At 40.5% G+C, this 27,323-nt stretch overlaps 1 protein-coding gene across 9 annotated transcripts in view; it reads right to left on the reverse strand.

Annotated features, from left to right (window-relative positions):
• LOC136289762 (protein bicaudal D homolog 1) overlaps positions 1-27,323 on the reverse strand; it is a 274,544-nt gene that overhangs the window by 162,130 nt on the left and 85,091 nt on the right. The window lies entirely within an intron of this gene.

Raw genomic sequence — 27,323 nt, forward strand, 5'->3', positions numbered from 1 at the left:
AACAATTTCAAATACACATTTATTAAGCAAAATATCTGCAGTTATAGAGGAGAGGTCTTGCTGCACTGGCAGCAAGAAGCAATTTTTTTATTTGACTTGTATGAAAAGAATATGACAGGATTTAAAAACACAAGGTAAAAGGATTTTGCCAGCAGGGCAGTTATCTATGTGAGCCACTAGAGGCCAATGTAACCCAAATTATTAGCAAAGTAATTTGTAATTAAACTTAGCTACTCATCAAGCACTGAACTGGCAGGACAAAGCAATTGAGCCAGATGCTTTTACTAGGGCACTGCCTCAGGACTTTTTACATTCCCAGAGAGAATTCCCCTACGAACTATGTACTGGGTCTGCAAAAGCCAAATTGATCCAAGAGGTGGAGCTGATGACACACCAGCAAAGTTTTAATGGCTGAAAATTATTTTCAATCCCAGCCACCAGCCGAACATGGTGCAACGGCTTTAACGGATTGGTGCCAAAGAAGAAGGAAAAGGCCTCTCAGCGAAACTATAGAAAACAAGAGAGTCCTTGTCAGCATTGCATCTCATTATACATGAGCACTAATTGTGGAAGATGTCAGCCCTGTAGCACCTCTAATGAACGTACACATCACAGAGCAGACCACGGCAAACAAAAAACAGGAGGCTCAGTCCAAAGTCTGTTCAGGTCACCTATTTACTGGTACTTGGATATATTTTCGGACTGCAATATATGAAAAGTGAAAGCCATCTCCAGGTTTTGCAGAGGCAAGGACCATGTCTGTATACTCCCAGCCATCAATCCTGACAGGTCTCGGAGCATCAGTGGAATATTAAATAATAGAAGTTTGTACTTCTTAGCAAATTAAATGTAACATGTATTCATATATTATTAATTTTTGATTCAGCATAGACATTTAAAATGCTTTATTTCACATGCCATATACAGAGTATGTTGTATTAATCATGTGTGGCTACACTGCAATACATTGTATAATACCAAATTGCAAGTGAGAAGGTACTTTAAAATGAAGGAATGGAAATAGCTAATGTTGAAGACTATGAAAAAATACACAAATAGTGCTGCCCTAGGAAGCAACTTGTTATGCTCTTGTGGCCTATCAATCCACCTAAAGAAAGCAAACTAGGCAAGGAAGGGACCCCTAAAGCCGAGTGCTCTCACCTCCAAGGTAAGAAGTGAACTCCACTGGCTTCTGGTTTCCTAAACTGTGAAAAAACAGACAATTTCTTGGAAAGTAGCAGTGTTTTGATGCCTTTCTTTTTAAAGTGAATGCAGTCCCACTAACTATTTTGGTCCCCCCTATGCTGGAGTCCATAAAAGACTTTTTTAAAATTTCTGTATTTTGTCTCCTGCTTTTTATCCCCCCCAAAAACTGTGGACCTAATTTTTGGGCCTTTCCCATACATTCTGTTCAAACAAATGTTCATTAAGAGATTTCAGGTCCTTACTGTGATAAAATATACTATTTTTCACACTGAAAAACAGCCTTAATTATATTCATCATATTAATACATCAATTAATTATACCCCCCAAAATACCCAGATTAAATCCCTACTTATATGTTGGAATATGCTGTACAGAACTTTTCAATTTTCACAAGAGAGCAAGAGAACAATGGTATATTGTATACACCAAAACTGTATACTTACAATTTAATTGCATTGCTTTCTAGCTGATAGAGGATAAAATCCCATTCGATCTGATGACAGTTTTATTGCACTAGCAGTAAATTGAATACAAGAGAAAGTGTATGCTCAGTCTAATATCCATGATCTTATGTGTTTGTTGACAAGTCTCACTGTAAATTTGTATGTCATGTTTATTTTATTCTGCAGAGGAAAATAAGAGATGTATTTTTTATGAAGAACAGTAATAGTGATAGAAAATTCAATTTAACAGGGATTGAGAGAAGAGAGAATGAAAGTGGCAGTAGAAGAGCAAAAACCATTTTCTTTTTTTGTCATCAAGTGTTTTAAGTCCCCAGAGTCCTCCACATTAGCCTTAAAGTTTCCCTCCCTCATATACAAGAATACACAACTTGAACTGAAAGAATGGCATTTTCCACGCTTCCAGGTATATTTCAAACCATTAAGAAATTTTGTGGATGACCTGAAGGGACCTGATCTGACCCATTTGCAGAATTTGCACCCCAGTCCTCCAGATTCATACACGCAGACGGCCCAGCTAAGCAGGTCTGGAGCACCTCTTACAGAACTATTTTTGCTATTTCTGTATACAGATATCCCTACATCCTAAAATAAATTATTTCAAAGATTCTTTTTCATCACTGTCAGAAGTCTGCATCCTCCTTTTTAACCTGACTTTTTCTGATCTCATCGTTCAAAAAGCTTCATTCAGGTGGCTTTTTTAGACTTCATTATATTGTATCTGCTCTAAGCAGCTGTATTGGTATCCTACTTTAAGAACACAAATACAGCTCCTATTATCCAACCTAGAAATCACTGACTTTTGAAATTATATACGATTCTGACATGCCTTAGCTTTAGATATATCACTCATTGTCTAAAAATCCGGAAAAAATGATGCTAATGTGCCAAGATATTTTTGAAAATTTATCTGTAGCATAGCATAAGTACTTGCAATCTTTCCCTTCCGTGGACCTACAGAATGACAGCTCTATCAAAGGGAAGGATGAAAAAAGCCATATAGCAAACACATTTGTCTATAGTTTACAGATTAGAAGCCAGATCGTAATGTATGCTTCAAGTTCTTTCACCAGCAACAAATCTCTAATAAAGCATTCACAATACATCTGATAATTTAATCATCTGAAATGCTCAGTGCATTTAATTGCAATAGCTAAATCTAAAGAAGTAGGGTGAATTTGTATCAAGGGCAATTAAATGGTCCATTTATGTACTTATCACAGGGTTTGAAACCCATAATATTTAACGTTGTAAATCCTGCTACATATAAAGCCCTACAAAGTAGCTATTTTATTGACTTTCATGTATAATTATATATAAAAAGATAGAACTAAGGAATGTTCTGGTAGTTCAGGTATTAAATTTTCCTGCCGAGTATCATGGCAACATAATATTATGATGACTTCTTTATAAGATAGTATGAACCACAAATCTCTAGTCATGCATATTATCTGAAAAATAATGGTTTGATTTAACTGCATTTATAGCAATTAATGCATTACTATTAGTGCAACAATTATATATAAATTCTCTCTCTATGTATTAATTATACTTTTTATAATTAATATCAGCACTCTGTAAAAAATACCGCTATAATGTTCTTAATTCCTTCAGAGGACAAGAAACATCACCAAACTAAACCTTATTAAAACCTTGTGAGAGAAAATTCAGACTCCAGGGTTACAGCACTGTTCTGTTCAGATTCTTCTGTATATCCGTGGAATGGCCTCATGCATGAACACACAATCATTGCAAATATCAAAATATCAATTACCTGGAACAAATTTTGCCATGAGGAGGACATTGTGGATGCTGTGTGAGCATCCAGACAGGTCCTCCTGCAATTCCCACCTGGTGTACTTGTCTTGGGATAAATCACATTGCCTGTCACGGATGGCAAGGGAGAGAGGGTGATGGTGGAGGAAGGGTGCACGTGAAGACCAAAGATCTGACAAGATCATGTTCCATCCCCAGCACATCAAGACCACTGCTAAACCACATCCATAAGTGCAACATCCACAAATCTTTTAGTTACCTCCAGCATTTGAGACTCAACCACTTCCCTAAGCAGCGTGTTCCAGTGCTTGACAACCCTTTTGGTGAAGAAATCTTTTCCTAATATCTAATCTAAACTGGTGCAACTTGAGGCATTTTCCTCTTGCCCTGTCAATTTTTAGTTGGGGAGATGAGCCTGACCCTCACCTGGCTACAACCTCCTTTCAGGTAGTTCTGAAGAGCAAAAAAGTCTCCCCTGAGCCTCCTTTTCTTCAGGTCTGCGCTCTCTGAAGCAGGGGCTGTTGCCCACTCCACATCTCCCAGTTACCTCACAGCAAGATGAGTAGTATAAAGATACCAAATCTAAATTTCTCTCGACAGATCAGTTAAAAAAAAAAAAAAAAAAAACAAAAAACAAACAAACAAAAAAAAAAAAAAAAACAACCAACCAAAAAAAACCACCAACCAGGAAGGATATATATGGGGCATTTTGGACTGAATGGATTTTTTTTTTTTTTTGCCCAGTTATAACCTTTCCTATTACACTGTCACTTTCTATATACAATTTAAGAACCCAACAGCAGTGATTCTACATGACAAAGCTTCAAGGCAGGCTTTTTGATGGAGAAGCTGCACGGGCCTTTTCAAGCTCATCAAGAGGCCAAGAGCTGGTTTTAAAGCCTAACTGATCGCTTAGGAGAAGCATCTGCCAGTTATATGTATCTCTTTGAGAGGCCATCTGTCAGGTCCAAAATGCCAAATTTCCTTCCAGACCCAAAAGGGGCACTGGCTAACCAACAAAAGAAAAGTTGTGCTAACAGGGTGTGGGGCTGTGATCAGTTTAAGCTCATCAGTCCCACAGCTGCTGTTCCCAGGTCCTGACCCTCCCTTGGGCCAGTGCTACCTTCCACATCACCAGCCAGATCAAGGGCAGCAAGCCACTCCAGAAAACAAACATAGTTTTAATGGTGTTTATACTTTACCATGACTTTACTGACAGGCTGGACACACAGGCACTGGTGCTAGCAGGAGGTAGGGAATAGGAAAACATGTCATTTCTAATTTGGGTATGCTTGCTACTCAGAAACAACTCTATGTATGATCTTTTCCAAGTCCCAGAGTTGGAAACCCATCCCCATTGATGTAAATTATAAAATTAATATAGCCTTCAGCAGAACAAAGACTCACTGAAACACTGAGGAGCCAGGAGCAGTAACATGAATACCTCAAGGTGGAAAGGAAGAAAGAGCAGGAAACACTAAAGCACCCAAATTAGAGGGGTGAGGTCTACTATTTTAGGCTCCATTATGCTTGGTTGGTATAAAAAAAATACATCCTTGTTTATTGGCTGCTGGCTTTCACATCCCTTCTTCTGCTTTTTCCCAACTTTTGCTGTCAGGATGGTCTCAGGGCTCCCTGTGGTAACCTGCCTTCAGGCATGCTGGGCAGTGGCTCCACTGGCCCATGTTCCAGGCACAGAGCTATGCTCCTTGTAAGCTTTCCATTCCCCATGGTGACTGCCTCTCCTCTTCAGGACTATTTTAATTACAGCTGGCTGCTAGCTCAGTCCTACCTTCCCTCTATTCCTTACACCACTAATCAAGCCCTGCTGCCAAGGGATGCACGTGCGAGGTCGGGGCTCTCAGCTCAGCCTTCCCAACCTGCACTGCCTTAAAGTACTACCCAAGCTCTGCTTTTTCCAATTTGCACACCAAACCAATCTTTGGTCTTGTAAACACCAGCTAGACATTGCAGCACCCATGTCTATGAGCAGCTGCCTCTGCTCTCCCCTGCTGTGGGCAGGCTGTGCTGCAGGACTAGGTGAGAGCACAGAAAGATGAGAGAGTTGACATGCGGACCCCAGGGCTGGCCTGCAGTCCTGCAATAAATCTGGTTCCTGGGACAGGGCAGTTAAATCAGTAGGGGGCTGAGTTCAAATTAATCGGACATGTAACTAATCCTGATCCTCAGCTTAGCAAAGATCATAAAAGTAATAAAAAATGGATCTCAAAAGGGACGCCAGGGCAGTATCTAGTAGTCCATTTATCTTCCCCAGGATAAGAGCAACAACATCTATATCATTCCTGATATCCATCTAATCTCTTGTTAAAGACTTCCAACAATCCCATCACCTTCTCCAGAAACTTGCTTCCTGGCTTTGCTTTTGCCACAGATCTATTTTGAATGTCGAGTCTGAAGCGGAGTCTTTCACACTGGAAGATGAAAACAGCATTTCTTCTCCTGCCCACAGAAGACAAGAAACAAATGCATCTGTTCCTCTCTGCAGGAGACTTCCATTTGCCCAGTCTATCCACCTTCAGCCATCTCTCTGTCCTCTACAACCAGAAGAGCAGGTAAGAAATGAGGATTTCAGATAGTTCCCACTGCAGACTGAACTTTTTAGATACCCTCAACATGACGTGCAGGGAGATGGGCAATGAACTACAACAAAAAGTAGATATTTGGGGGGGGGGGGGGGGAAAGGAGACCCGAATAACACAGTATTCCTTCACTGTTCCTCACACTGGAGGAGAAATACATTGAAACAAAGAAACCTTTAATACTTTCTAGACAGTGGAGTGAAAAAGTAGCTAAAGGAGATTAAAAAAAACCTCTTCACAGGTACAAATCTATTTCAAGGGGTCATCTGCTGGCGCATTCTCTATTATGCTGCAGAGGAGCTGTGAGGACTCAACATCAAAGGAGCTCTGTAAGCCTGCGCTCATAGCAGAGCGTCCCTCAATCCCTCAACAAAATTATTCCTGCAGATCCTCAGCTGCAGAGGTGTTTTAAAAGCCCTGTGAATCGACACCCACCACCTTCCCAATGACAACAGGCTCTTTCAAGTTCCCCTTGAAAAATATCAATACAGTATAAAGGGTTGCTATGAAAAGAGGAACAACAAGAAAGTTAAACTTCAGTAATTATTCTTCTCCAGATGGGCAGAGGCATGGCATCTTTAAACAAACACATCTGAACCACACAATTTAAATACAATTATGTGGCCAAATCTGTCATTAAGGGAGAGTACTTCCTCAAAGTCAGGAGCAATTGCAGTAATTAAAATCCATGTAACATTACCCATCTGCTGCAAAAAGCAGCACAGCATTCTGCAGCTTATTTGACCTTGTGTGCAGAGCACCCACCCACCCCCTCTAATTCTTCTGTGGCATGAGCAGAAATGTCAATTCAGAAACAGCAGCTGATTAATATTAAAAAGATGAGCATGGCTTGATGACTAATGGCTTTCTTTCATCAGATACTTACAGTTTTTATTTTAGAGCATATATTTGAGTGACTTAGGTAGCAAACAAAGTCAAAGGTAAATACCTCATCTGTCTGTAAACCACAACTTTTAGGACTGAATTTTACACAATTTTTACTCATTACAGCACACGCGGTGATGTTTGAATACAAATGCCCACATAAAAGATATGGTAAACTGCGCTGAAGCTTACTTGAATTTATTGATATGGACAGTGAAAATACCTGTGCTCAGGAAGTGTGGCTGTAACAGTATAGTACTCTTCACTGTTCAATATAAATTGGTTTGAAACCTGGTCTTGGCTTTTATAATCTGCCTCTTTTTTTTCATTCTAATAGAGACCATAAATTTCACCTACTTACTTTATACATATGTATATTTATATATATATCAGTCAACAGCAGTAATTTTCATGCTGACAGTTTTCTATCTTTTCCTTTAAAGCCCGCACAAACAGGTTTCTTGCTGCTCAGCATGCAGGACAGAAATACAGATGTAATAACACACCATAAGAACACAGTGCAAGGACTGACTATTAATGCTGCAGTTCTCACACAGATAATTGAAGCATGTTGCCTATGGTTGCACAGCCTTAGAATTAAACTATTCCTCTGGGAATTGAATAAACACCGAGTATCATTAACTGCCTGCAATGCATCAAAATGGAAAAAAAAAAGTCATAAAATTCTGTATTTGCTCAGGGAGTAAAATATCAAGCAAGTTATGGGACTGTTTAGCTATGGGTATAAAAATTATACTTAAATCTAATTTTTTCTACTCTCTTGTGTTCCCCCTTAAAACTACTGCTTTTTTCCTTTCACCATTTACTTCTAGACTTTCACCCAGCTCACGATAGGTGTTAGTCTGATAGCAGAAGCCTTCTGCTAAAACAGATTATTGATACATCAATAAGATAAAAGAACTAACTGGGAACACCCACAAAAAAACCACAGGAAACAGCCCTTCAGAAATCTAAAGATAAATCTGAAGACATACACCTAAAGCACTGATAATTTTCCATAAACACCTTGCGGCATGAGGAGGACAGTGGCAAATATCAAGTAATCTTGATGATCATTACAGCACACATGAGCAAAGGGACTCAGCAGCTCGGGGGGGGGGGGGGGGGGGGGGGGTGGTTCTTGTCCTTGCTGAAGCTGTGCTCAAGGACCTTGATAAATGAAGAGCTACTTTCTTTCCAGATTTACGGAAATCTAGAAAAACACGTCCATGTGAAAAGTAGAGTGCAAAACGCTGAATTTCAAAGACATCTAAGCCTCATCTATGTCAATATCAGCGCCTCCAAATTCTGAACTGAGCCTTCTCTCAAGACTGCCAGTGACAGCTGGGTGAAGTGGGGTGCCAGACCGGCCCCACTGGTGGCCCTGGCAGGCTCAGTGGCCTGGGGAGATCAGGGCAGTGTGACAGCTTCCCCATCCATCTCCCAGCCATGCCCCCAAGGTGCAAGGGCATCCATGGATAACAGGGGAGTGCTGGACTGTAAATCTCCAGGTACAGCTAAGAAACTTTCCTGGCAGTGAAGGATTGCAGTCCAAAGTCTTAATTGTTCCCTCTGCTTCCTACCCTCCCATTAGATCACTGCTGACTGATAGCTTAAGCTCCCTTTGTTTATTTCTAACTTATTTTTAATAGAAAACACAACAAAACATTCAAGGATGGCTCCAAATTCATTACAGTGTTTTTAAATTTTCTCGGAGTTCTTAAAGCACTCAACCATGACCTCAACATGCCATCATTACTAATGAAATTCAGTATCAGTTTCAGCAAATAACTATTTAAATGCAAGTTTTTTAGTTCTGATTCTGTTGTATGCCCAATGGCCTAATACAGCACAAAAGAACTCAGTTATATGCTGAAAAAAACTGCAGAATAATCAATCTAATGAAATGACAGCCAACCTCAGGGAGAAAAAACAACATCACACTTGAACCAGGTCAGAATCCAGACAAGCAACAGGAATAAGATGAAATTTATGCATCCCCCTTCATAAACTGATCAATATATTCTATGTCATACCTACACAACTGTGGACTATTATCAGGTTTTTCATCACTGAAACACTGCTATCAGCACCTATAGGGAAAACAGTCCAGGCTGCAACAATTCCTTGGGCTCTTAGTTATCATACTGGGGGTGAGTCTACCCAGTGTATCAGTCAGAGAATTGATTTGGCATCCTCCTGATCCTGTGTGCCTCCCTATAAATATGTGTGTGGATCATGGAATACACAGCACATCTGCAGCATGCTCTGTGCAGGGTAATGTAGGATATTGCCAAATATAAGAGCAGAATGGGAAAAGCCTCCCAAACAGAACTTCTAGTGTAATCACTGCATTACCCCTTGTTTAATAGTCTCTGCCTTTGATCACATCCGAAGTTCCATAACATCGCTAATTTTTCTTCAGCCTGTACAGTACCTCTTGGGAAAGACAGAAACAAGAAGGAGCAAAAATTAACCCTGCAGCCACATCTGTCTGTTCTTTGCCTCATCCTCCCTCCTCAGTTAATGGAGGCTCCTTGAGACCAAGTCGCCAAACTGCCCCAGTATACGAAAATAAAGTGCTACCTGTTTTAATGTTCCAGAGAGTAGGGTGGCCATTGCTTTGCAGCAGTTTGGTGTCTGCTGCAGGAGTGCTGTAGCTGCAGCAAGCACAGGGAAGAGAGCTGAGCTGCTCTAGGAAAGAAAAATCCCCATTACAAATCAGAGGCATTGATTGTGCACCTTGAGAGGTACCAAGTCAAAATCCCTGCATTTCCATAAAGTAAGGAATTCTATGTGCAGTTGAAAACTTCAAGTTTAAGCTAAAAATCCATTTTTGGCCTTGGTCCTCAGAAAGTGGGAACCATCACTTTTCCCTGTGGACCTTTCCAGCTATCATCACTAGATGGGAACCTTTTGAAGACAGCTCTCACACAGCAACAAAAGGACAAGACATGAGGCTTTGAATCCTAAATGATTTCCCCACACACTCTTGAGTCCCTCAGAGATTAGCTGAGATTCAGGAGCATCTAGGCAGAATGCAGATGTGCTCTTGTTAATTGGCTCAGCACACTATAATATCACAACTCCTTCTACCAGAACCATTTTTGTAAACAAATGCAGCATAAAGCATATTTTCCTCAGTCCATCCCATTAAAGGATTGGAGCTGCTGTTCTGACTCTCATTTTCTTTTTTCTCATTCTCTTAGAGAAGTGTTTGGGTGACACAGAGAAATTCCAGTAAATCTTTTCTTAAATCTAAACATTGTACTGAAAGCTTTTCCTGCCCTGATTTGCTCTAAACTCAGCAGTAAAAACATACCGCCCTGCCTAACACCACCACCAATTCCCTTTTTGCTCTCACTACCATTTCTGGTCCTTTTTCTTCGCACTACAGACTGTCAAAATATTTTGTTCTTTTGCCCCTCCAACCTTTACTTCTTATTCACCATTTTTTAACAGAAATATCTGTGTGCTGAACTTGCATCAAATACTAATGTCTCCCCAATATCTGACATTTGGGTTAAACAGGGGTTAATGAAAAACATACAAATAATGTTTCACAGCTAAATTCAAAGTTGCAAGGAAATAGATTGCTAATTTTGCAGGCTGATCCTTTGCCAAACCTGATCAATAAAATGCATTCATATCTCAATCCTGACAAATGTTTTGAGGTGTTCATTTATTTGCTAAAACAGAACAAAATATCACACCCCAATTAACAAAAACCAGAAACAGACCAATAGCAGCAGTCTCTGTCACTGTGCTGTCACATGGACAGAGAGACAAACCAGTCTCTAAAAATCTTAGTGAGCCTTAGGATATCTTCTGGCAATCAAATGCCTTTTTTTAAAACTAAAATTTTCTCCCAGGTTTTCCCTTCATTTTAAGACCACGGGTGAGAATGCATATTTTTAACATATACCAGCTAGTGTGAGTTAATCAACCCACATTAAAAGCATACAATGAAAACAGTCAATCATAATATCATATATATGACATGATAGATATCCTGTTTTATATATATATATATCTCTTATATATATTTTAATTAGGGGGTAGGGGTTGACAAGGCCCTGAATGTTTGCTTGAGATGAAGGATAATAAATCAAAGCTCGTCAGAATTTGACTAATCACAAACGAATCTTTCCCTTCGTATAGAACTCCCTTCACACATTTCACTTAGGTGTAACAGACTGTGGTAAGAGACATCCCCTGCCACAAGCTCCAGCACCATCCCCTTTCTCCTACACAGAAATCCTAAGTCTGACCCAAATCCAGGACAACCAAGGGAGGAATTCAAAGAGGAAGCTTTCACACACTGTCAGTTTGGTGAGCTCTGAATAGGATCCCGTGTTTCTGCTAAGTGCAAGACTGGAAGGGATGGGCAGCAGGGCTCACAGCCTACACCAGCTTGTGGCACAGCGATTTCCCTGCACCGGCCCGGAGGTCAAGCATCAGCTCTCTGCCAGGCTCTGCAGAAAGCCCGGGGGTTTCTCCCAGCCCTGGGACACGGCTCAGAGATGCAGTGACAGTGCCACGTATCTCATCACCCCAGCACCGGTGCCGAGTGTGAATCGCGCTGAAAAGGACAATCAAGGCTCTGCACAACTCCTGGAAAACACTGGAATGCCACAGGACTTGTTTCAGACGGGAACTCTTCTTTGTTTTCCAAGGTGAAAGGGGCCTGTTTTATATAAGGCAGTTTCCATTAGTATGGGCTTTCACAGAAGAACAAAAGCCAATGATGCAACTTTCCCTGCCTAGAATCTCAATTAGAAACTTGGACTTAGCATTGGTACCCGGCTTTGAAAGTAAATGGGAAATGGAACAGAAGAGTTTATGTAGAAGGGATTTCTTACAGTGCAAAAACTTTTCTTTAAAGAGAAAGATAGTTGTAATGCCCTGTAACTGAATAACAAACCAAAAAAAGGATGGGATATTCGTTAAATACTCCATCAGGGAAAGTGCTGAGCATTGCTAGTGATTTCCATGTTTAAGCACACAAAATACATGTGAAAGAGAGTGGCTACGTGACCGAATCTGGGTCATCTTCTGCAATATATAAAGAAAAATCAAACAGATTCATATTAGCTCCGTCAAAAGCTCTTCAATATTAGGAGCACTGGAAAGAAGATTACAATTTTTGAACTTCGGGTAAAGTTCAAGTAACTTGGGAAAGCAGTACACTTCGATCAGTGTTAGAGGTGCAAGAACCCCAGGAATTTCTGAGCTTCAGGATTTGACACAAACTTCCTCCCTCATGTCATATAGATAACCAAGTGACAAAGAAACCAAAAAATGTAAGAGGGCAGCCAGTTACTAAAAATGGAGATCTGAGCCTCAGTGCCTCAACATCCCATTACAGGAAAAAAAAAGATCTCATTATAACAAATCTGTACAAATTATGCACCTTAAATTAGAGCACATTTAAAACACTGCAGATTTCCTATTAGCAGTCAAAACAATGCATGTGTTTATATAGAGAGGGAGGAAATCAGAAAAACATCTCCTGGTTAAAAAAAAAATAGTATTATTGCAAACAGAATTTATTTCCACAGTATTTTATTTCTCATATGAATAAGATAAGTGCTATAGGAACAGACTGGTAAATTATCTCACCAAGTAGGCAGGGAGCTGAACAGATGGCAGGACCAGGCATCACTAGACCTCTCTTATAGAGATGATCTTTATCACTTCTATAAGCTTAGAAAATTACTCTCCTATGAAATACAACACTCTGAGGGTGAGACAAAAATAATTTTTGTTTCCCATGGAATCAAAGATTATAGACTGTCCACCAGGAAAATGCTAGTGGTTCTAAACAGAGATCCCATACAGAGATAGCTCATTTTTGCTAATTTGTCTGCTGGTAGCTAGTTTGGATTTGGTTTCTTTGTAGGCAGGGTGTTCTTTTGGAGATTATCTTGAACTGCATATACACCATCTTACCCATTAAAAAGACAAGTTTAGAGCATGCTTAGTGTGCCCAGCCACAACATGTGTGACAGCATTTATAGGTAGCAAATCTCTTAGTCACAGAAGGCAAACCATGGCTGGTTTGGGCACTTTTTGAATTAATGAAATTGCCTCTTTCTCTGACCAAAGCACTTTTTCTCACTGTGTGTTTCATACAAAGCTTCCTTCTTCCTGCCTGTTTATCCCATCATGCCATATGCTCCAAAGGAGAAAGGTTTTAATTACAGTAGTTACTGAAGCACTTCCCTGACTACATAGCACAGCAGAGCCTTTTCAGAAAAAAAATACTTGGTTTTATCACTATTATCATTAACAGCTAAAAACTCCATTTGTGAGCTCTAAGTGTTGCACACAGAGGACAAGAAAACTCATTCAGTTCCACAGAATGAAAAAGAGAAGCACTGACGGTTTGTGTGGTTGTTTTTCCCTTTGATTTAGCATGTCATCATGCAACTGGTTAAACACAGAGCAATTTTTAGTAGCAATTTTCAAACAACGAGGCAAATATATGTTCTAGATATGGCTGAGCTGATATCAAAGAGGGGGGCGGGAAAGCACAAACAGTTAAGGTCTTGAAAACTTACCCCTTAGATAAACCTTAGAAAAAAAGAAGCCAAATAAGACCATAGACTGGAGCAGAGCTTCTCAAGTCTGGTCTGGCACCAAGTAAGATGCTTCTTGAAGCCAGCTGGCTGTACCTTACAGGGAAAAAAAAGCCGTCTGGGGTAACTCCTGCAACGTAAGAAGGTTGGAAATGTTTTCTGTGCTGCAGAACTTCACTCCAATGCAAATCTTGCATTCATTTTTTGGCAATGGCTGTGAGGTTTAACACCCTTGAATCAGGGGAAGTGCACAAAGCAGAGAGATGGTGATTTTCCTATAATGGCACAATGCTGGAGGGCATAACCACTGCATTCCCTGAATAAGGAAATTCTTAACAAAGTTGAAGATGCAGTACATGCCTGAGTTTGCCTTCAGGCTATTTTTACACTGAAAATAGTTGAAATGCACGTATCTGGCCTGAGTAAGGAATAAAATTATTAAAAGTATAAGGCTGTAAAATACAGTGAAACTCAATAATGCACAGGTAAATAGAGGAAGACAGTCTTCCTGGGAGGGGATGCACAGGAAAGATGTTAGAGTCCACAAGAGAAGATACATCCATATCTCCCTTTACTCAGAAACAATGAGTGACATTTGCAAAAGCCATTTCCTGGCTGAAAGACCTGGAATCAGCTTTGAAACAGTGTTTTTTTGTTAGTTTTTTTTTAAAATTAGCTCCTTTTAAAACACCAACTCCAATCCTACTTACCTTACACAGCAGCAATCCTGACAAACAAACAAAAGCCTAGCATCCCATCAATCCAGAGACAAGGCCCAGATACAACCTCTTCATGTTCATTATCTTAAGCAGGAAAGATGCTCTGTTAGTGCTTTTGGTTTCCTTTTATATCCACGTCCCCTCATTACTCGACTGCTGTTCTGCTTATCCACTCCCAGAAAAGCCACTGTGGAGCCACAGGAAATTCATCCATCTCCTCTGGGAGAAAAATCCTCTGCAAATAAACCCCATGTGCTGCCTGCCAGCCACTCAACAGCACAGGAAACCTCTGCTAACACCACATTTCTTGCAGTCAGTGCCCTCTGAAAGCCCAGCCATGCACGAGGGAGCTCAGCACACCCAGAAACATCTCCATCATCACAGGAAAACCTCCCAGGACAGCTGCATCTTAAACCTGGCTGGATTTAAGAGAAGGGGTGAGACGTGGCTCAGGCTGTGTGACAATGATATGTGATGAACAATTTGCTCTAAAGGCAGTTTGAGGCCTCTTTTGAGAAAAATTAAGTAGAGAAAAATTAAGTAGAGAAAAATGTTCACCTTGGGAAAACTAATGCTGCTATTAAAACAATTTGCTTATTCTTTATCTAGTTGTAGAAGTTCTTGAAATAAATGACATTTTTATCTTTCAGCAAGGCTTCTCACTCCAAGGTATGTGAAAATTCTGGATGCTGGTACTGCAGTGGACCTGCTATTCAGCTAGCCAACTGCACGAACACCACACAGCTGCAGCACAGGAAGAAAAGTGAGGGTGAGAGACTTCTTATTACAGGTGCACCTTGCTGAAGGGTCAAATTACTGTTTCAGTGCTTACTGGTATTTTCTAAATGAAAAGTAGTGAATGCTATGAAAATGCTACTTTTTTTTTTTTAGTCTATCTTCTGGAGAACAAGAAAGTGCTTCCTAAAACCAAAATCAAAATGTCTACTTTATGTACAATCTCCCTCAGACCAAATTCATTTTCCTCACCCTTGGTTGCACAATAATAGGCTATCAAGGCTGTGCAATAAAACCCCACATGATAAATTGAAAATTACAGCAAGAAAAAAAAAATCTCAGTCTAGCTTAAGAATATCCCAGCTGAAAAAACAGGCTCCATCTCGGTATTCATGAGACAAAGTAGCAATAAATCTTGTTTAGAAGTTAACCCCAATCATGCTGAAATAATGAAAGTCTCTAGCGGACTACAGAAAGGACATGGAAAAAGAAAGCCAGAAGAGGCGAAGGCACATGGCTCCTCACCCCAACAGACCCTGAATTATGTGCTTCAGTGGAGGAAGTGACATTGTGTGTATTTTACTTTACTGTTGTTTTCACAACCCATTTTACCATCCCATTCAATTACACCTTTATAGGGCCTGAACTGTTTTCCAGCTGCAGCACTAGATTTAAAAATAATTTGACCTCCCAGACCTCAGATGGGAATGATGCTTAGAGCTGCCTCCACTATTACAAGGCACAATTAAGAGAAGTAATTTCCTTATAAAACTCAGCATTACAAAAGCCTTGTTAAAGAAAAACGCTTAAACACGTGTACCAAAAACTGACTGGTTTTAGGTTTCAGTAAGAAGACAAGTACTGCAAGATGGTGTAGCTTGTCACAGATGTAGTTTATAGGTTTTACTGCAGTGTTGGACAGAAAAGAAATAGTCATGGCTAAATTTTCTTAAGCAGGGGCATGTAATAGAGAAGAAACCAGCCTATTTTGGTTTTAATGTCTTGGACTTGCTTACAACCCCTGAAGAAGAGGTCACTGCAACATGATAGGAAAAAGAGAATCATAAAGCAGTCTTTGCATTTGCTTCTTGATGGAAAGAAAGATTATCTCTCCAGCTCACTCTGAGTTACTGCCAGGATTTTTAATGAAATGGCAACAGGGATAAAAACAATCTCCAATATATTTGCAACCTTGCAACTGAAAGCAAGGAGCTTTCCAATTGCAATCAAAACCCAGCGTTTTTTTGCTAACTATCCTGTCTTTAAATAGGTGATCCTGGCTCTTTCTGCCTCAAGGCACAGAGTTACAGAGGCTGTAGCAGTGGTTATTCTGACTGTGCCAAGAATCAGTATCTTTGATATTTCTGAATGCAGCCAGAAACATAAAGATAGACTGTGGTAGGGGAACTCAGAGTTTCATTTTTCAACGTACAATTACTGGGTATGAAAAGAAAATGCGATTCCCAAAAGTATATGGTAAAAGAATGATTAATTTACATAAATGTTGCTGAAGCTGAGCTGGGGGTTGATTTGCTTTGCCTTCCTGACAGCTGCAGTGAGAAGCCAGGTTTTCAAGCATGCATTGAATTCCTGAAAATTGGTCCTCAGCTCACCCAGGCAATCCACAGCCTGAACTCAGCACAAGGCAGGAGGTGCAGCTGCCCTGTGTTAGAGCTGACCACAAAATAAGAGTTCATTACTCTGGATAAAATGCTAAAAGGTGAAGGTTTTCTTAAACAGAAACACCACCAAGGTTGTGCATTTCTCATTTTAAGCTTAAAGACCCATCTAGTTTTATTTTTTCCTTCCTAATACTACAAAATTTTTCACTTTTTAATCATTACTTCTTTCCCTTGAAGATGTTAATATAATTTCAAGTGGACTAACAATACAGAAGTGTTTTTAAATTCTATTAGCAATTTAAGGTTCAATTTCACTTATAGTTGATAAAGTGATTTATTTTAAAACAGAGTTATGGCAGTTATTACTCTGGCATAAAGCTCCATCTCACAACAGATTTGGTTGGAAGAAATTAGGTAGGTTAAGAGGAAGAAAGAGTAAATCAAATTCTAGAGGGCAAGAAAAGTGGCAATGCAAAACTCATAATAGGCTTTTTTAAAGTATTTTCAATGGATAAAAACATAAAAGCACAAAAAGAATACACAAAAGCTGTCAAGGGGCTGACTTCCAATCACCACTGACATTTATAGAGCACTGGCAAACCAAGTTGCATGAAAAACAGCTGTACATCCTAGCCTCCAAAACTAAAATATTCTGGCGACTACTCAAAGATCTTCAATAAAATTAATATCAAGAACACACCAACCATATAAAACTACATCTCTATCCATGTCTTACCTGCTTAGCTGATTTAAGGGGTAACAAGTTAAGATTTTAGTTAGAGGGATAGAAGCAATTTATATTGATTAAGAGTTTAGTTAGAAGAGTAGAAGCAATGTAGGATGGTTAATTATTAGCAGATGGACCTAGTTAGAGCTAAGACAATATATAATTTGCTTGACTTAGTTGTGTTTGTAGAAGGAGACAAGAAAGATGAGCCACTGTGAAGATGAAGGAACCATGGCTGTACCTGGGCCTCAAAACCACTCAGAACCAGGCAGGAGAGCTTGGACTACGCCCAAGGGGCCAGACAGCCTGCCAACAAAGACAAAGGTGAGAAGTTTACCTCGAGGAAGACTTCATCCTAAGGGACCACTGACCCATTTCAAAACCCACTGACCCAATTTCAGTGAGGGACTGCGCAGGCATGAAAGGACTTTGAGCTCATTTTAATATGAAGCAGGGGAGTGGGCATGGTCAGGTAATAAATATAGGCATGTTTATATAGGCATGTTGAATGGTTATATGAATATGTAAGATTTTGTAGATAGTCAAAGCCCTGTGATTTTTGCACACGTCTTTGGGAGGTTACTCTCTGTGTTGCCTGGTGCTGAATTAAACATACCACTTAGTAACTTTAATTAGTTGGAGAGTCTTTGTCCTTGCTTTATTTGCTTCATGGCAACTCACTGTGCAGTAAAATGGCAATGGGAATTGCTGCCAAAATAAGGTGAGCTCCAGCTTTACGAAGTGCCTACGAACATCTCAAAGGGGTCTGCAGATTCAGTCCTTCTTCCTCATTGTATTTATGTCTTGGACAACAAACCAAGGAGATAGTTTTCCTCTCAGATTTGTGACTTTAGGAAACCTTGTTGCTGACTTGATATAGACCAAAATATTGAGTTTTCCCTTTAATATATTCCCACTTGTTTGACAACCAACCCCCATCCACACCTATTTTTTGGAATTTTTTACTTTTTCTTCCCTGCTTTTCTCATATGTTTCGCTGTGTGCCTCATCTGAGACAGCAGATAGTCATGGCGTGTGAGAGAAGCTGTTTGTGAAACAAATACTTATCCTTCCACCACACTGACCCAGAATTTTGCCCTTGCCACTTTAATCACATCCATCTGCTAAACAAAGAACCAGAATCTTATATCTTCTCACTGCTGTTGTGTTGCCACTTCCCTCAGGAAAATGATACACAAAGGACCCCATGAAACAAATGCAAAAGCCCTGTACCATGAGCCAAACCTCACAGAGTTGCATTAGAGAAGAGCATTGCCTCTGGATCCCCTTTTCGTGACTAGGTGTGCAGGACTGGTGGGAAATGACCCATTTTTAACCCACCCCACTCCGAGCTGACACTGTAATGCCACAACCACTCTTCGCTCAGAGTTCACAGAGAGTATCAGAGCAGACAGCCCGACCATTTCACTGAAGTGAAAAATCACAGCTCTACAATGATGCCTTCAAGGCACATTTAACTGAAAGAGCCAACACACTGTGCTTCAGGAGGAGAGGAAAGGCTACATAGGCAGAATGAATGAGCAGTGAAGGCAAAAATTGCATTCATATCTAGTCCTCCCTATTTCATGGGGTTTTTTTTAACGATAACATCACATAGAAGCAGACAAGCTCTGATTATGTATGAGCATCTGCACATACACATCTAAAACATTTGCCAGCAAAAGTGCATTTCTCTCAATCCTGAAGCTTAAGAGTGGATTTGACCATCACAATGAAAGGGTGATAACACTGTCTGACCTCTGCCTGACTTGCTGCCCACCTCCTGGATGCTGACTGGCACTGACTGTTGAGAATAACTAAAAATAACCAGCTTGTGTCATATATTGTAATAAGGGCAAAGGGAGAAAAAGAGGCAGCATGTTTGAGGCTCTTGCTGTTCACCCTTCTGTCACTCTCCTCTTATAAATTTTCCCCTTGAGAACAGAGTTTGTTGTAGAAAGCACAATTAGTACAGATGATGGGAGCCAAGAAGTTACTAATGATTTCATACCAATGACAAACTGGTAATGAGTTTGATGTTTTGAGGCAGAAGTGGGGAACTGAAGAGAAGAACCTGTCCCACAGAGGACCATACTTACAGATAGCCTCAGGTTGCCTCACAGAACAGACTTGAGTTTTGTAAGATGTAGTCTGAATGAATCCAAATGAGAAAATACCAGCATAAAGAGCACAAAAATATAAACCCCAAAGATGCTGACTTTCATAATATTTTTCAGGGTTTCATAGGTTTTGATTCTACACAGTTTCTTTCTTTTGGTTTGGTAGGGGATTTTTGCCAAAAAATCTCTTGAGTAGTTGCTTACAATCTAAAGGCATAATTTAGATGTGTTTTGCTCCATCTCACTCTGATTGCACCTCTCAAATCATGCGCTTCTGGGGTCAGGTCACAGGCAATGCTCCATGTCCTGGCAGCCAAGATATATCCCCAGGAAAAGGTAAATCCCATTTCCCAAAATTACCTACTAAATCCCAGAAGAAACCCTTACAAATAAATCAGTACTGATTTAAAAAAAAATAGACTGAAAATAAATGTGGGTTTTGAACAATTAAGAGCAGATGTCAAAGCTCGAGCACTTTGGCTGATAATTATTGTCCACATGTGATTAGCACCCATGAGTTTCCCCTAAGGTACAAGTAACTAATCACAGCTCCAGTAGATATCATTGGATTTTTCAGTTTTGTTTGGTGGATCTCATCTCTGAACCAATTACCAGTTAGTGCCATCCATTCTACACTGCTTAATAATAAGCAAAAAATTTAGGAGGAAGGAAAACAGGCTGTGATGGATCCACATGCAGGGAACAGGAGAAAATCAACAACAGAAGGTACCATCATGGAGGGCTACAGTGCTTGTGTGGATTCCCAGGAGAGGAGAAATGTCACCACACCACTTGTGTACTGATGGCTGGGAATACATCCAGATTCCTGTTCTGTAATTCCAATGAGATCCCAATGATTACTGAAGGCATAAAACATTCAACAATTGCCAGGCACATTCTAACACTGAATGACTGGGAAGAACAACGTTAGTCTCTCAGGGAAGCTTTAACTTTTTTTTTTTTTTTTTTACTGAAAACTGCTCAGGATATTGAAAAAAAAAGTCAAAGGAAATTAATTGGAACAGGGGCAGCAAATTTACCTTCGTTTGTTGTTTAATATTCTTTATCAGTTAATGTCACCACAATTTATGCCCTATTTGCTTATGCACTCAGGCAGCGAGGACTTCCAGCAAAAATTTCACCTTTTCCTTATGCCTTTACTTTATCTGGAAGGCTGCTTAAGATTTTGGATTCAAGTTTCAGAAAGCCTGGCACCCAAGTTATTCTTCCTTTCCCACTTAATCCCAGGTAAATGAATGAAGTCACAAGGTAGAAGTCAACATAGCTCCTGGGCTCTTGTTCCTGAGAGTCCAGGTCACATTGCAAGGATTCTGTAAAAACTGGCAACACAGCTAATCCCAGCAATGCCAAAAACCATCTTACTCCACACCACTTGAATGGACAAAAGCCCAAGTTATTTTTAACCAGCAAATTAATACTGAAAAGAATGAGTCACCACAAGAAGTCCTTAAGAGGGCTTCCTCACCTAGAAATAAAAGCAAGGCAGAAAAGCTACGCATTTTAAAAATGCAGAGGCTACAAGCAAAAACAAAATGTTTTGACAAGTTCAGAGAGCTGCTAGCCCAATATCCAAGCAGCCACTGGTGTGTGATACCTGAGAAACAGGGATATTATCAAAGATGATTTCCCTGGTATCCCCTACCAGCCCTGGGACTGGATCTTCAGGTATCAGCAGTTCTGATGGCCCAAACCTCCATGAAATTTGCCTCACTCTGCTTTAAACCCAGGTAATACCTCTGGCTTCCAGAGCTGTCCTCTCAGCATGTACTCACTCAATACTCTGCACAAAGGGTAACACAAAGGGCTTGGAAACACCACCTTGGCATAAGTAAGGGGTCATTCTTTCAAAGAACTTATGTAAGACCCAGCACTGCCAGATCCCGATTTGATTAATTACTGCCCAAAGATTACCAAGGGCAGCTGAAAGTGCACCCTCTTTCATTTTCTATTTGAGGCCCCTTTTCTAAAAGAAGGAGCTGGGAATTTGAGTATTTTTAATAAGGCACTTGGTATTTATGCAACAATCCCTTGGTTATGCTCCATTATCCCACTTGGCCTTTTTTTGACCTCTCTAGTGTCCATTGTTTGACTCTGCTATTCCAAGCAGAGCTAAATGCCTGAACTTTGCCAAAGAAAACAGTGTCCAGAACGTGTTAAATCCCAAATTTGTATCCAAAATCTATGTTTGGGCTCATTAACAGGAAACACAACCACTCAAGGATGCTTTAGGTGGCTTGCAAGTGTATTTGAGGATAAGAACAGCAAAACAACAAGCTGGTTACCCTAAGAAAACAGCGCCACAACGAAACATTTATCCTGAACTCTTGACCTTCCTATTCTATTACAGTTGGTGCTTATGAGGAGTATGAACTTGGAAACATAACCATCTTATGAGTAATTATAGCAATTTAAGATTATAAACTACATTTCAGGAAACAAAAAGGTGAGTCTTACCATAGGCACCTTTGGTTTCATCTGAGTGGTTTGTCAGGCAAATTGTGAAGCAGGAACCCAAAGAAAGCATTTGGTGGTAACTAAGTTGGAAGATGAAGTTGAATGGCAGATTGGTAATTAAATCTTTGTTAACAGGAACACTCAGAAGCAGTCAACAGTGGTCTTGCTACCTATACTCAAAGCTCTTCCTCTCACAGAGAGACAGCATCAGTCTATTAGCATACCCATTAATTTCACAGCATGAAGAGAGATTTGGTAGGATTACAAGTCACAGCTTGCTGTATTTTTCTGTCTCCAAGACAAAGAAAATAATTTTGTTTCTTTTCAGAAGTCCTGTAAACAGGGAAAGTACATGAACAGAGCAGAGGAAACCATTTAACAAGCTTTTGGACTAAGATTCATCTGAAGTTTTTTGTGAAAGCAGACTGGACTGAAACAATGTATTTTTAGCAAATTTTGTAGCCTCTTAAGGCAAAACCATCACCCATTAACACTATCAGCAAAGGAGGGAGAAACATTTATGAGGGTGGTCTGGCAGAATCTCCATATGGTGGGCTTTTCTAAACACAGGAGAGAGAAAATAAAAACACCCCTCAGTGGGCAAAATAACATATATAATATAAGCCTAGTTTCAAGCTGGTTCTAACCAGCTGACAGTAACTTCCAAACCAAAGGAATGTAAATCTTGTCAACTCTACTGATTATGCTAAAAATGCCCTAAATTGAGATGTGAGCCCTCTCCTGACAGGAGGAACAGCTCTGCCATCTCTCTATCACACCCAGCTCCACTTCGTTTCTCAGACACCTCTGACACCCACAGTCATCTCCATGGGTTGCATGGACGTGACTGTGATGTATCGAGCATCTCACTCCTACAGCTTCTTTTCAGAAAGCAGTGCATGCATTAAGGTCCACTAGGATCAATACACCATTAACAATGCCCAGATGGAATACTTCAGCATATTTTCTTATTCTCCCTCTAAAAAAAAAAAAATCATAGAATCATTTGGGTTGGAAAACACCTCTAAGATCAAGTCCAACCCAGCATGGCCAGTACACCATTAAACCATATCCACAAATAACATATTTATGTGTGTTTTAAATCCCACCAGGTTGGTGACCACCTCCCTGGGCAGCCTGTTTCAATGCTTGACCACTCTTGTGGTGAAGAAATCTTTCCTTCATATTCAATCTAAACTCTCCTGGCAACAGCTTGAGGCCATTTCCTCTTATCCTACTGCTTGTCACTTAAGAGAAGAGACCAATCCCCATCTTGCTATAACTTCCTTTCTGGAAGTCATAAAGAGCGATAAAGGCTCCTCTGAGCTCTTCTCCACACTACATACCCCCAGCTGCTCCTCATTGGACTTGTGCTCCAGACCCTTAATCAGATCCATTGCCCTTCTCTGGATTTGCTCTAGCACCTCAATGTCCTTCTTATCATGTCTTTCATGTCACAAAACTGGACACAGAAAGTGAGGTGTGGCCTGACCAGTGCTGAGCACAAAGGGACAATTACTGCTCTGGTCCTGCTGGCCACACTGTTGCTGATACAAGCCAGGTGCCATTGGCCTTCTTGGCCACCTGGACACTGCTGGCACATGTTCAGCTGCTGTCAACCAGCACCCTCAAGTCCTTTTCCACCAGGCAGCTTGCCAGGCACTGTCTTCCAAGCCTATAGTAACGCATGGGGTTGTTGTGGCCCAAGGGCATGACACTGTCTTGTTGAACCTCTTTCTATCAATCCAGCCTGTCCAGATCCCTCTGCAGAGCCTTCCTGCTCTCCAACAGATCAACATTTCTGCCCAGTTTGGTGTTGTCTGAAAACTGGCTGAGGGTGCGCTTGATCCCCTTGTCCAGGTCACGATACAAAGCCATGGCTGCAAGGGCCACCTTAGTATTAGCAAGCAGATAAATATTTCTAATGCAAGCTTTCTTTAACTGGCATAGATACCAAAGCAAACTTCCATCCTGGGGTAGATTGAGTGGGATAAGGCTGTGAATGCAGACACTGGGAAGCATGGGACAACACCTCAAGGGAGCAGATGAGATCATGTAAGGATGCTGTGCTGCACAGTCAACACTGCAGTCACCTAAATCATTTCACTGCCTGGGATAAACACCAGAGCACAATCACAGGCTCCCTATTCCATGTATGAAAGAAATTAGACAACTACTAGAAAAGCAAGCTAACAAAAGTGAAGGGAGTTCACTAGCTTTGTCACTATAGCCAAGCAGCTAAAAGGTGCTTCCTGCAGTACATGATTCCTAGCAGTGATTCCTTTCCCAGACTTAGCTCCTCTGCCTTTTTTCAGTGCAGTCGGTGAAAGTCACCTCACTTGGTTACCCAGAGTTACCTCCCTCCAAGAGCTCATCAGTCAGGCCACCAGCCATGGGACAGGCAGGCTGCAGACCCCACTCTCTCTGAGGGATGAAGACAGCCTTTGCTGAGGGCTGCCACCTCACAGAGGAGAGGCTGGGGTTCTGGTCCCTGACCCAATTAATATTTAAGTATTTCTCATCCAACGTTAATTGAAATTGTGACTAGAACGTGTTCCCTATTCCCATCTGAGTGGTTTAGCCTTTAGGCTACAGTCATTCTTATCAGCTTGCTCAGTCCCATTCTCCCTGGCCCACAAAACACTATCTCCCAACAATGCGGAACAGCTTCATCTGCAGTAGCAAAGAGCCTGCCAACCAACTGCTAGGGCACTTTCTTCAGAGAAAGCAGATTCACAAATCCTAGGACAGAGAACAAACTGGAGCCCCAAACCTCACCACAGTCACGGAACCAGAGAGTGGAAGGCCATCACTGGGTGAGATGGTCAGCTGGGAAACCTCTCCTTGGAAGATCCCAGTAGCTCCTACAGCAGTGCAGCAACAGGGCAGTGACAGACCTCAGGCCAAGCCAGACCTTTGGATGGATAGAAAATTTCACAAAAGGTAGAAACTGAAGCATGTAATGTCTTCAGAAGCTTCCAGCAGTAGATGACACTTGAATGTACAAAGGATCTAAGGACATCCTACATTATACAGGATGCACTATGTACCCAAATCTAAAACCAGAGCAGCAAAACAAGAATCTGAAATTAGTGTGTTTGCCCTGGTTACACCATGACATGGTACTGACTACATGTGTCCACATTTAAGGGTTTTAGGTTTTACTCAAAATTGTAAGAGAAAAAACCCTGATTTTTCAGATTAAAAAAATATAATTTCTAAATAGGAAACAGCAAATTTTAAGCCCCATTTATATAGGAAGTCCAGTTCTTAATATAACTTTTTAGATGAAAGTCAGCTTGAAGACAATGATTGTACATTTTCTCCGTTTTCAAACACTCGTTCCCCTCAAAAAAATCCAGGCTACCATGCCCATAGGTTTTTCTGATTAGCATGAAGTGCAAGACTTTAGTACAGCTGGAGAGAATAAGTGTTTAGCTATTGATTTCAAGGGCAGCAGGGCAGGACAACTTCACCTTAGACATTTTTTTCCACCTGCTTTCAGCAAATAATACATCACAAATGTCTATTTTTTTCTCCCCCCACTCTTCCACTGCCCTCAATCCTGTTTTTGCCCTCCAGAAACCCAGGTGTGTGCTGTTTCCGTGGCCTATTAATATTGTCATCACATAAACCTCCCTGTTCATCTGTAATCTCACAGGCTGCAGGTACCCAGCTGCCCACTTCTTTCTGCAGTCCCTGCAGTGGCTTTTAGTAGACAGCCTATGACTTTTAATCCTTTTCTTCCTGCCTTTCTCTTTTTCACTAGTCTTAATGGGAAGAAAGTAGATCCATACCTGCCAGCCCCTTCAGACACCAAGACATTCACCTACCCACCCCAAACAACTCATCAGCCTCCTCTCATAACACCTACGAATCTTGAACTGTACCATCAGCTCTTCATTTTTTATAGTCTCACCTGCTTCATCTTTGCCTCATTCTCTTCCCCCTCCATTTGCCACCTGTTCTGAGTCAGATGCCCAGCTCCAAGATATTCAGCCTTCCCATGATGGAGCAGTATATGCAGACATCACGTCAATAAGGATATTTCCTGTCTATGGGCATGGAGAATTTTCTCCAGCTTCTGAGCCGGGTAATCTGGGCTTTCATAACCACTGCTGCCAGTTATCAGCTTCTCAAGGTAGTGATTTCATCACTCTACACCAATAAAATACTTACAGTTATTACAAGAAGAGATTTTTTTTGCTGGCACAAATGGAAAAAAGTTACTCATCTCCCAACTGTAAGTGAACAGCACTTTTAAACAGAAAAAAAACAGACTCCAGAAAATTAGAAAAGGATAAAAGGTTGTCTTTTAAAAAGATGGGGTTTTTTTAAGAAAATGGTTTTTTTAACATTTCTAATAAATGAGGGAAATTTATACACTGTTAGAGAAATTTACATGATCTAATAACCATAATGAGCTCTCCATACAGAGAGGCCACCACCATAAACTGTGTGATGCCTAACATGCAGATTTCATAAATCTAGTCTCTGACTCCTAAATGATTATCTCTCTGGCCTCAGTTTTAAAATCTGTATAGTTTTAGTTCAAATTAAACAGCCTACATTCCCTATCTGAGGAGAAGAAATAGTCTCCCAGGTTTCCAAAATGTATCTTTTATTTAGTGAGGTGATAGTTAATAAGATTCCTATCCAACACTTAAGGGATTTTTATTACATCAAAAATAAAGCTGGCGGTGTTTCACTCCTTTAATCATTTTAACATGGAGTAGAAAGCTACCTATGTGCAGAGATTCCTGGTTCATTTTTCCCCATCAGGATGAAGCACATGATCAAGTTCTTTAAAAACCATATTTTCCAAGATATGGGTACTGAAATCAGTTTGTTTGTTTTGCAGTCTAAGGTGCATAATTCTCCAGAGACCTGAGCCTGATACATTCTCTTTTATAGCAAGGGGGATCCAGGTCAAGCTGCCCTGCAGACATCAGCTGTGACTGCAAGGCAGATACTTGCTAAAATGCATGAATTTTTAAACTCCAGGGCTATGGAATTCCCAGGATTGCTAAAATTCATCAGCATTCATGTGAGCGTATTCTGGTGGTTCAGAAAATGCTCATACACGTTCATACAACTATGGATTTTGGTGCAAATTCAGAGAGCAGAATGAATTCATCAGATAACTCCCACAACAGGCTGGAGAGTGACGAAGCACTGACTGTATTACTTAGGAATGTGATACCAATAACAGGGATCATTTTTGGAAAACCTACCTACTAGTCTTCAGCTTCCTAAGTGGATGAGTGCATGGAGAAACAACCATACATTTGTGTCATCCATGCAAAAACATTATTCCCAGAACCACACAGCAGTTATTCAAACCATTATATAAAGACTGAAGGTGGAAGAAATTATTTTTGTTTCTTTATTTCATTTATAAGGATGCCTTATTAA

This window comes from Chamaea fasciata, unplaced genomic scaffold (genome assembly GCF_029207755.1).
Source record: "Chamaea fasciata isolate MVZ Bird 193981 ecotype frontalis unplaced genomic scaffold, bChaFas1.0.hap1 SCAF_5, whole genome shotgun sequence".
In the NCBI taxonomy this organism is placed as follows: domain Eukaryota; kingdom Metazoa; phylum Chordata; class Aves; order Passeriformes; family Sylviidae; genus Chamaea; species Chamaea fasciata.